General features: G+C 33.8%; 1 protein-coding gene across 1 annotated transcript in view; it reads right to left on the minus strand.

Annotated features, from left to right (window-relative positions):
- The window catches only part of Hexo2 (beta-hexosaminidase 2), a 67,861-nt gene extending 59,606 nt beyond the window's left edge, over positions 1 to 8,255 (minus strand). Inside the window, exon 1 of the mRNA XM_085960054.1 lies at positions 8,145 to 8,255. The gene's annotated coding sequence lies outside the window, so the exon portion shown is untranslated. The remainder of the gene's footprint in view (positions 1 to 8,144) is intronic.
- Between the last annotated feature and the right edge of the window lie 3,390 nt (positions 8,256 to 11,645).

Here is an 11,645-nt window from a genome sequence, read left to right on the forward strand (position 1 = left end):
TTGGACCTTATCTACAAGTAAAATCAATTTTGCATACAATATTTAAATAAGTACCTATCTATCTGCTTTTTTTTGAGTAGATACTTACTTATATTTTAGTTGGTAGTTGTGAAGCAATGATTTATTCTTCAATCTCTGTTTTCGTAAAGACGTGTTAATGATCATGTTTTTATACATTTTGAGTAAATCGAGCTTTTTTTTTTTACAATATAGCTTGTTTTATAACCTATCTGGCATATTTTTCTGAATAGCAGTTGGCAACACTGTATATTTATCGCATATTTTATTCGCCATAGATTTGTAAATTTTAATATTGAATTTACACAATACGGTGTTTACAAATAATAAAGATAACATTTTTATTACAATTAATTGTGTTACCTCATGTACACAATAGGGTTTATGAAAAAATAATAAACATATTATTGTATAACTAAAAAATATTAGTAGATTATTTCTATACATAACGTATGTATAAATCAATATAGCTTTAATTTACTTGATACAACAGTATAATGTTATTAAAAGCATCATTGCAACGCATAAAGATTAGAGACACTTTTTCGTTTAGCAAATGTCTGTACTACATGTTGACGTAACGAGAAATCGAAATAACGACAAAAGACATGCATACATATAAAAAAAATAGGGAATATGTTATTTTTAATAGTTACATCTATTTTTTTTTACATAATATGTCACATACATAAACGAGCCGTGCATTCAATTTTGGTAATGTTTAAGACACTCGGCGTGCGCTGTGTTTCTTGGATTTTATGGCCTGGCTGTCACAAAGTTATAAAGCGAATCCTACATATTGGTCCTTGTTCCATGGCGACATGCTTTCACATTTCTATCTTATTCATTTGAGCTGTGAAGCCAACGACGTATTCCTCAATTAATTATTGCCATTTTTTTAAATTACGTCTAGGTACCCGTACCCGGTAATAATTTTATAATTAAACAATTATTTTAATTAATATATGTACATATGGCAACGCAACGCACAGGATGGAGAGAAGTGGAAGCAGCTCGAAGAAGCCTTCATTCAGGCTGATGATGATGTACAATAGTAAAAGTATGAAAATTGCATGATATAAATTGAAAAATAATTAATATACCCTACTTTTTAAATAATTGAATGGTTGCTTTATCAGGGGTTAATTGAATATTATATGGATGCATCATGGATACAGTATACCTACAGTGTCTTCTCATTCGTATATTTTTTATTGGCCTAGCAATGAAATTCATATACCTACTTATTATTTTCGACTGTTTACATAATAAGTATATACCTACCAACATAATGTTGACAATGTGAATAATATAATTTTATACAACTACATATTTAATACTGGATGTTTTCGTGTTTGTTTATAATAATCATAATCAGTACCTGCGCAGGAGGTGGTAAAGAGCGACAGAAGGGCAAGTATACACTGAGGAGGTGCTGCAGAGAATCGCGCCCGCTGAAGACAAACAAACAGAAAGGCCAGATCGTCAAAAGCTGCTAAAAATCATCGGATGTATTTTTACGATCAGTAGGTGTCGGAGCCGATTGGACCACCCTTTGACAGTTCAGGTGATAAATGTGTTATATATTATCACAATTAGCTCTTTTTTGATGTCAAGTGATATATTAGAATATGCCTGCTGACCTGGTATAATATTTAGTAACATTTTAAATTATTATTGTAATATACAAATACATAATAATAATTTACCACTATTCTCGTTGCTCGGTTATTAAAAGTATCAGTAATACTTATTTAGTTATTTAATATGATAATATAATCTTGATATATTGTAATTTTTTATCTTATCATTCAACATTGAAACATTTTTTGTGATAAACCCAAGTGACACCTATTTTTCGGTAAGTAAATAATTTTGGGTAAGTATAATAATTATGTAGTTGTAGATTCGCGCTCTTAGTTCAACATTCTCGAATGATCAATCTTATGTCCTTCTATGGGACGATAATGGTCGTGATCAACGTTCCCTCTAATTTTTCTCGCGTGAGTCCGCATTATCAACGCATCTGAGCAGTGGCGTAACTAGGGTTGGTGTCACCCGTCACCCGGTGCGTTAAATTTACACATCCCCCCCCCCCCCACAAACACACACATACAATTTTTCATTAAAACTTATATTTTTAAGGTATTCATTTTTGGCACGAACACTTTTATCGTTTAAAAAATATTGTAAGAACTGTGATGTCTTCATAATAAGGACTATTATGAGACTGTGCTGACAATGTTTCTTGCAAGTTGAAATATGTCAAAGAAATGTAGAGGACCCGGCACATAGGTGGCCATTGATAAACACTAACGCGATAGAACGGGCCGAATATAGTGATCCCGCTCGACGTAAAATTTCACTTGCGTGCTCGCGTTAGTCACACTTGACCTTCGCCTTCCGAAATATCATCGTCATCATCAGCCGGGGTCAATCCACTACTGGATGAAGGCCTCCCCAAGCTTTCTCCAACTCTCTCGGTCCTGTGTCGTTCGCTGCCACGTATTTCCGCCGAACTTTACCAGTTCGTCAATCCAGCGGCTTTTAGGGCGACCCTGTGGCCGTTTCGTACCCCTTGGGTACCACTGGATGACGGCATTTGTCCAGCGGCCGTCCTTTCGGGGAGCAATGTGCCCCGCCCATCTCCATTTCAGCTGTTTGGCAACGTCTATTACATCGCGTACTCTTGTCTGCTTCCTAACCCATTCGTTTCTCTTACGGTCCTTTCGCGTGATGCCCAACATGCACCTCTACATGCCTCGCTGTGTGACTCTTAGCCTTTGGACATCTCTCGTGTTGAGGGTCCACGTCTCGCAGCCATACGTGAGCACAGGTAGCACACATAAGTCGAAACACCGAAATATAAGTCGAAGAATTGTGCATGTGATGGTTTCGTGCATTCGAGCATAACTAAAATCTGGCAAAGGAAACATTCTTTTACAATATTTTTGTATGTGCGGACACATTTTGGTAGTTGTGCGCGCGAACACGCGCACACCTTACAAGGAATATTGGTCACTCGTGATCCTTATTAAATTATGTGGAATAAGTACTTACTATAATATCTGTAATATACGGGTAAAACTGCTTTTGTCATAAATGAGATTTAAAAACTATTTGTCTCTAACTTTAGGCAAAACTTCATAAGGCATCTGCTTTAAATTCGTATAACTAATCGACTATACACTGACGTATAGATGATTTCCGCATTAAAATTTTCTAAAACTACAAAAATAAGTTTTATATAGGAATGAAATTTGTTTAATTTTGTTTTATTAATGATGTATAAAATTCCGTTCAACTGTAGTATTTTGTTGAGTATTTTTTAAACATGCTCCCTAAGCAGTTGATATTTTGACTTTTTACTGAACTCAGCATCGCAGTGGCGAAGGGTGGAGGTAGGCTGTTAAGATCCACCATAAATAGTGCACATTAACCTTTGTCAGTCATACGTTTTTGTTTTCATTGAAATAATACTACATGTTACAGGTGGTGTTGGTTAATTTTTAAAATTCAATTACACCCTGCAAAAACCAAGCTATAATAGATAATAGTCGAAAAATACTCGTCTATCTATAAAATATCTAAAACTATGCAATTGAATCATACATAACTTTGGATATTTTATAAATAGAATAATATTTTTTATCTATTATAGTTTATACAGGTTTAGATAGGGTTTAATTAGTTAAAAAAAATATGAACTAACAATATGTGTAATGTGTATTTTTGATCCAACGAAAACAAAATAAGTATGGATGACAAGTGTGCACAATTTTGTCGTATCGCTCAAAATATACCAAAACTATTATGGTTTGGTTTGGGCAGGGCTTAATTGATTTTTAAATACTAACTAACACCATCTGTAAACTATAGTTTAAGTTATAGTTAAGTTATATAGTTAAGACTATAGTCTTAGTTCAATAAAAACAAATACGTATGACTAACAAACTTTAATATGCACTATTTATGGCGGATCTTAACAACCTACCTCCATCCAATGCTACTGGCATATCGATACCTAGTTATATAGGGAAACAAGGTTTTGAGTAAATAATGCAATTCGATCTAGAGAGGTTTTTTCTTCATAACTCAATAAAAACAATATAATATGTTGTGTTTTATTTTAATTCGGGTAACACAATTAGTTCAACATTTTTCATCTATTTATTTAATGTATGTTGACAATAAAAGTTGAGTGTCTATCTGAGATTTCAAAATAATTTGACGATTTCTATTAAGTACAACATTGTTTTTTAAGTTTTGTCCGTCTGTATATTATAAATCAAAAACTGCCGTAGCAATTCCTGTGAAACAGCTTATAGCCAATTGTTGGTACTAAATAGTAAAGTTTCATCGCGATATTTCAAGTGGTTCTGAAGTTTGGATAAAATTTCTCGAAAATTGTGTTGCAACACGCAATAATTCATCACAAGTATGTAAAGCAGTCAGATAGCACCGGCGGAGTGGTGAGATGAGGTGCGGCTATCCGGATGCGCGCATGTGTCAATCCATTGCCCATCTTATTGCTTTGAAAAAAAGTCTAATCAGTCAATTTATTCCATCTCATTTTTATTTGTGTATTTCACGCACACAAAATCACGGGTTATGGGCTACCACTAGTAAAGAATATAAACGATCCCTTAAATGTTCAAAACCGTTCATAATTAGTATTTGTTGGTGGAAAAAATAACACATACAATATAAAAAATAAACTTACTATACTTTTAGTTTGATTACTTAGATTAATTTGATGATATAGAAAAATATATTTTCTAAAACATTAAGCCTGAAATGCGCACGAGATATGACTTTGAAGTCAATGAGGGATGAACAAATCAAATGAAAATAGCGTTGCTGGCATTCGCATTATGCTCTAAAAATATGCTATTAATTAAATTAAACGTACATACCGTATACCGTGGTGGTTAATTTAAATAATTGGGAAAATTTTGCAAAGCACGAAGAAGATTTATTAAAGGTTTGGGTAAATTTATGAATTATCAATTAGGCTTCGGCCACATATGCAGGTGCTTCGCTAGTCCAGAGCTAGATGCTATGCTAGTACTACTACTAAAAACATTACTGCCACATTGCACGCTACGTGCTTAGGTACAAATTCATTTGACATTTGGGAGCGCTCAAGTCAACAACGATAATATGTCACTCTCAAAACTAACCAGAAAGCTACTTCTCACAGAGAATTTACGTTTAAATTTCGAAAGTCTCAAATTCAAACTTTTTGGATGCATTCATTCCATGCGTCATTCATAACCTCAAAATATACGGTGTTTGACGTTTGTCATACTGAAGAAACATCCGCCATCTTGCAAAATCCATAGACAATGGTAAAACCACTAGGTGACACAATAAATATAACCAACACGTTTGTACGCCTGGAGACTCATAATCACGTAAGTAGGCGCGAAGCGTGCAGTGTGGCCATTGCGATAGAATTGTGTGCGTTCGTTCACTAGGATATATTGTAGGATATAAGTAAGGCACCTGCCTATGTGGCCGAAGCCTTAGGGAAATAATACACTAACCTACGCAAGATATTTTCATTGACAGTGGTAAAGAAATTATAATGGGAATAGGTATCGACTTTATAACAGGACTATTATTTTACACGAAACACATTCCTAAGTTATAGATGCCAGTATAAAGTTATCAATAATTACCAAGAATTTACGTATGGGCTTTCCCCCTAGTTGATCTAAAATAAATAAGCCATGAGGAATGATTTGAAATAATAAGCATTGTAGGCCAAAACGGTGAAAATGGACATTCAAAAAAGAGTTATGTATGGGGTTAAAATATTTAGAATTTAATTTTCAATAAATTCCTTGACCAGAACTCCTGAGTAGTTAAGCAGAGTAGTTATTTTGTGACGAAAATACAAATAACTTTGGCAGGGCGCTAGAAAAATGAATAAAATTACACATTGAGCACAATATAACAAATTATTGAGTTCACAACATGACATTTAGAATAAAAAGTACATGTAGATCAAACTAGTATAGAAAAAAACCAAACAAAAAAAATATTTTTATTGCAAAATGTGTAAATGAAATTAAAAAAAACCAAATAATTCAAGAAAATACAAATTTAACAATAAAATAGAATTTTAAAAACAAAATGCATAGCGCATTAAGAATTCTGCAGATGTAGATAGGTACATATTATTTGGAGTTTATTTTTCAAAATATCACCAATATTAATTCAATGCGCCGATGTACGGTTACATAGATCAATCCCATTCAATGTTCCTTTCATGTTACAAAAAAAATGATTTTGAACATTAACTAAGCTAAGCTAAGATAGATTAACTTAGCAATTGGTTTCAAAATCATTTTCAAGGATATAATAAGTACTTATTATAGCGAAGTTCACATTAATTTAAGATATGATTTTAGGTTTTAGTTACTTACCCCATTTCTACCCGTCAAGTATAATATGCAGCCGCGTGATTAAAGATATGTGAGAAATTATGGTAGTTTCAATGACGTTTCGTTTCGTATTGGTAAACAAGTCATGCGTTGCTTGCGGGAAGCATATTTTAGGAAGACAGCAAATTAAAGAAGGTGTGACGAGTAAGTTTGATTCCGTGATCTTAGAATTTGTATAATTATTATGTCCTCAAACAGCCCACTAGCTTGTATTTTTTTTAGAGCGCCGTGATGCGAAAAGGTTGCAACAACTGCTCTAATGTAAATTTGCAACTCGTCACTAACGCTTTTTTGGCATCACAAACTTGATATATGACCACGCACATAGACCAGTATGCTAAAGGAGTCATATTTAATTGCGACAAATTTTAACTAATGGATTTTAATACTCACTGAAGCGTTTTCCAAATTTAGCTACCATTGGCGATCGGCTTTTGTATTTTAAATCAAAGTATGTATTACTTTAATTACTAACCGACGTCATGTTTTTCAAAATGATTTTTTCTATTGGTTTTCAAAAGAATTTTACATTCTTAAATCTTGTGAATTATTCGTTGAATAAAAAAAAAGATTAATATTCGTTTTGGGCATGAAAAAACTAAAACTTAAATATAAATGTTTTACGATTAAAAAGAAATGTAGGCTATTTCAACCGCCTCTCCAACAACCAGATTTGGAAACCGTGAAAAATTACTATTTTACCATATTTTATCTCTGGTATACTTACATAATTAATCAAAATAACTTCTTCTACATAATTAAACAAAGGTCAGGACCGATTTCATCTGATACTTACATAAAATACAAACAAACACTTCTTACTTATACTAACAATTTCAATATAAACGAAATTTATTGAAGACTTCTGAGGCTTGCCAACACGTATATTGTTATCTTTGTTATCAACTGCATCATTTAAGATAAATATCACGTCACGCTAAACTCTTTCAACATTAACTTTTCAAGGTAATATCGTTATTAATTAATATATATAGCCTTTTTACACCTCTAATAATAAATTTACTTCATTAATTTTATACACGATAACAATAACCTCATTAATCTATTTATTATAGTATTTAAATATAGAATAATAATGTTATGTTTTATTCAATACAATTTCACTCTAAAACATACTCGTATATATAGCACCCCAGAGTGAATACAATATTAAAATATTTTTTATGAGAAATAGATGTCAGCCATTTTGTCCAATTTATTGGGTTCTTGACTTATTAAAAAAAACTGGATGTATTACTTTTACAACTATATACTAAAAGCAAAACTACCCTCGCATCAAAGGTATTGGAACGAAACCTCGCCCCAATGGAAACATCATAGCGCCTACCCTAATTTATTACTACAGAAAGAAATCAGGCACCGCAAGCCAACGGGTTTCATGTTTATTTCATAATTGTATTAAAATCCACCACTATGTGACTAAGGCATCAAGCTAACTGCTAGATCTAGCGACGAAACTGGCTATCACCATCTGGCTCCGCTAGTAGTTAATTAGTGTTTCAAATAGTTTGAATTTTCTGGTGTTTTTTATTGACCGTAGTTAAGCGGTGCGTTAGTCATAGATTTATTAAATAATACTGCGTTAGCATCTATTCTTACTAGCCAAGATAGTAAAACAACATAAACAATACGATAAAAACAGTAAATATTTACCTTGATTCACGTTATTTTCATGGTTTTCTTTTACGTTCAGTTACAACTGATTATTTATAAGTTAAGAAACAAACCACCACGTGTAAATAACAAATTTATTTAATAAAAAAAATATAAAGTTATTATCAGTCTTGTGTTAGATACGCGAAATAAATAATTCGTGATTTAGAAACTAAGATGTTAGACGTGACGCTGTTAGCAGCTCGGCGAGTTTCGAGCAACTGGCTTTACATTTTGAATAGAATCAGTCAATAGGGAGTTTGGTGCAAGATAAAATAACAACATTTTACTCGCCAGCCGACAAGAACGCACCAAGTCAAAAACGAGATATTTTTTTGTCGGTTTAGAATGAAAAAAAAAAGATCGATTGGTAGTGTTTTTATGGCTTCAATATTCCGAGGCGACTAGTTGAAATGGCGTTTTATAAAATATTTGGAATGACACAATACAAAATGTAATATACTTAGATGCATAATATTAGATTGGTACGTACATTTTAGATTAAGTCAAATTAATAACACATATCTTATGAGCGCAAAATTAAACTGCCATCTTCATAATTACTTAGGCAGAAGGGTTTATAGAAATTAATATATACAGCAGAACGGTTATGATCTATATATTATAGAACTAGTTAAATTTTTCATTGTTGTTAACTATTTGTATTTTGCTTAGTAGTTGGTATTATGCAGGGCCGCACCAAGTTTGCTTGCAGCCGTGGTGTCAGGACATACCCCTCCATCTACCCACCTCAGACAGATAAATACACAAAGATCAATCAGTTTATAATAATGACATCAAATAAAATTGCGCCCCAGGCGACCTTTTGTTTATACATAGAATAAACTTGACCTTTCAAATTATATTTTATAATATTTTGCCGTACAAAAATTTACATCTGAAACCTTTATACCTATATTATGACTGAATAAGAGAATGGTAATAAGTATGTTTATACAGTCGAACTTGGTTATTACGATCACGAAAATAGCGAGATCTCGGATGTAATGAGGAATTTTATAACGAGCTATTTCTCGAATATACCGAGCAAAACTGTTAATGTGTCGATCTTTTAAAAACAACATTTTCGACCCTAAGCAAAATAAAATCCGTCCGGGCAGTTAACGAGACCGATGCCACCAGGATCGGATTACGTTTATGACACTAGTTAGGTGTCTAAGTACCTAATTGGGGTTTTCGCCGACAACACTGAAAAAGTATCCACGCATATGGTTGAAATTGTTTGTACCAGCGCCGGCGGCTCAGCTCTTCATTAGAATAAGCAACTTCTTTTGTAGTTTATGAATGCCATGCTTGTTTCGGGGATTTTTACTATGGTTTTCAGATTTTTTATGTCCTATGCTTAAATAGAACGTGACGCGAAAAATGTTATACACGTAACGATACAACGAGTAATGCTTATAACGAGCAAATTCAGTCGGTCCCATCTTCTTCGTAATAACCAAGTTCGACTGTATATCTACGACTGTGCTAGATTAGTCGTAGATCAGAGATTTTAAATTTCTAGATAATAAGTAAATATATTTTAATACGTTTTGTAAACATTCTTTGATTTACCACGTACTTATAACTGCCGTACTTTGGTAGTGTGCAACGTATATACATCATATATTTCACTAAAAGAGTTTTGTGCATGTAATTGAATTTAAAATTATGTACAAAAAAGTACCGACAACATTCCCGCTTCGCACGGACATGATCCGTGCCTCCCTGATTCACTAGTTGAAAGCATAACTTTTTTGTGTGTTCACTAAAAATGTCTAACTTGCCATTTGTCACATTGGTGTTATTATTTACCAACACGGATAGTATCCATACAACCTCAAGTAAAAGAGTCTAAAAGATTTCTTTTAAACTCTCAACACCATAAGGTCGTATTTAAGCCGATGCGAGTCACAGACAATCGACCCACTCTCAAGCCGGCTTCTGACTAAGGAATTATAAAGGATCTTTAATACGTCCGAAAAGACCCGGGAAGTACGTAAGACAAAGCTCAACATTTGTAGTGCCCTTTTGCAACTCAATGACAGTTTACTGTCAAACGTGTAAATGTAGGTACTCCCCATACCATTTTTCCGTATACGAGCCTGTGATGACCTGCAGCTGAGGACCAGGAGAATACGTTAAGATAACTGCGTCTAGCGCAGTGGTTCTCACGTGAAATTTAACTGTGGCCGCACAATTGACATGGACAGTTCTATGGAAACGTCTGGTAGCCGCACCAAATTTCACTTTTTGTTGTAATTGAAAAAACTAAATTTTATTTACTAAAAAAATGGATCAATTTATTTATAGACTAGTCCATTTAATAAAAGACATTTGAACTTTTAGTATATATCTATTTATTTAAAAATAATGCAAATGGAAATTCCTCAATACTCCTTTTGCCAATGCAAGCCGCGTGGCTGCTTCTAAGTTTACATTTCTATCAACTGGCTTCGATATTTGTTCTTCATGAAGTGCATTACACTGAATGATCTTTCACAGTATACAGTAGTAGGAAAATCGACAATATTAATAAAGCAATTGTTGCCAATTCTTTGAATTGACTTAATTCTTGTTCTAGGTAGAACTTCGACCAAAAATTTTCAACCGTGGTATTATTAAAATGGTTTTTCAGTACTTATTACTCAGTACTCATTTCCAATAAAAAAATTAAAATAAATACTGAAAATGATGTTGGTGGCCGCAGCAAAATCCTCTGGTGGCCGCACATGAGAACCACTGGTCTAGCGATATAAATAATTTTGGACTTGGTTAGTTTTGACAGTGGCTCGATAATTAACATCATTTTTCATCTATTCATCCTTTCTCACTTGGTACGAATAGACAGTATCAACGGGTCAAACGACCTGAAGTTTGCCGCTGTGAAGCAAAATAATATGATGTTTTGATATTCGAATTGGCAAGATTTTGAAACTCTTCTTCGTGTGTATTTTAATGTAGAAGTAGATCCATGTGTCGGTTCTTCTAGATTAGTCAGGGACAGTGGTGACTTGTCCTACACTCCTACTTCAAATTCTGTGTCTAGCCATAGATTAATGTCCTAATCAAAGATTTATTAAATAATGTATCAATGAAAAAAACATATTAGCCCACTCTTATATCCACGCCCGGTCTTATAGCGATTGGACCGGCTTTCAATTCAATATCTATTTGAGAATAATTGACGGTGCTTTTCAGTGGACTGTAATTTGAGTGGATTCTGGATGCTGGGTAGGGCGGGTTACACAGGGATTCAATCCAGGCACTAACCTTTGGTGTCGTGATGGCCAGCGCACTGCAGCTGGTTCGGTGTTCACGCACTCACACACATAGTATTATCACGGTTCGGTTTATCTTGTTTGGGATGAAGACGGTACTGAGTTTATTATAGACGTTCGCTTCAATCATGGCAAATGTAGAGGCATCGAAAGTCGAAAGAAAACTGATGGATGAGTCACCCTGTGCTCGCGGCGATTGACGCTCAAAATCAGTGCA

The sequence above is a fragment of the Rhyacophila brunnea genome, unplaced genomic scaffold (assembly GCF_057557595.1).
Source record: "Rhyacophila brunnea isolate RB1 unplaced genomic scaffold, BYU_Rbru_1.0 scaffold_9, whole genome shotgun sequence".
NCBI lineage: Eukaryota > Metazoa > Arthropoda > Insecta > Trichoptera > Rhyacophilidae > Rhyacophila > Rhyacophila brunnea.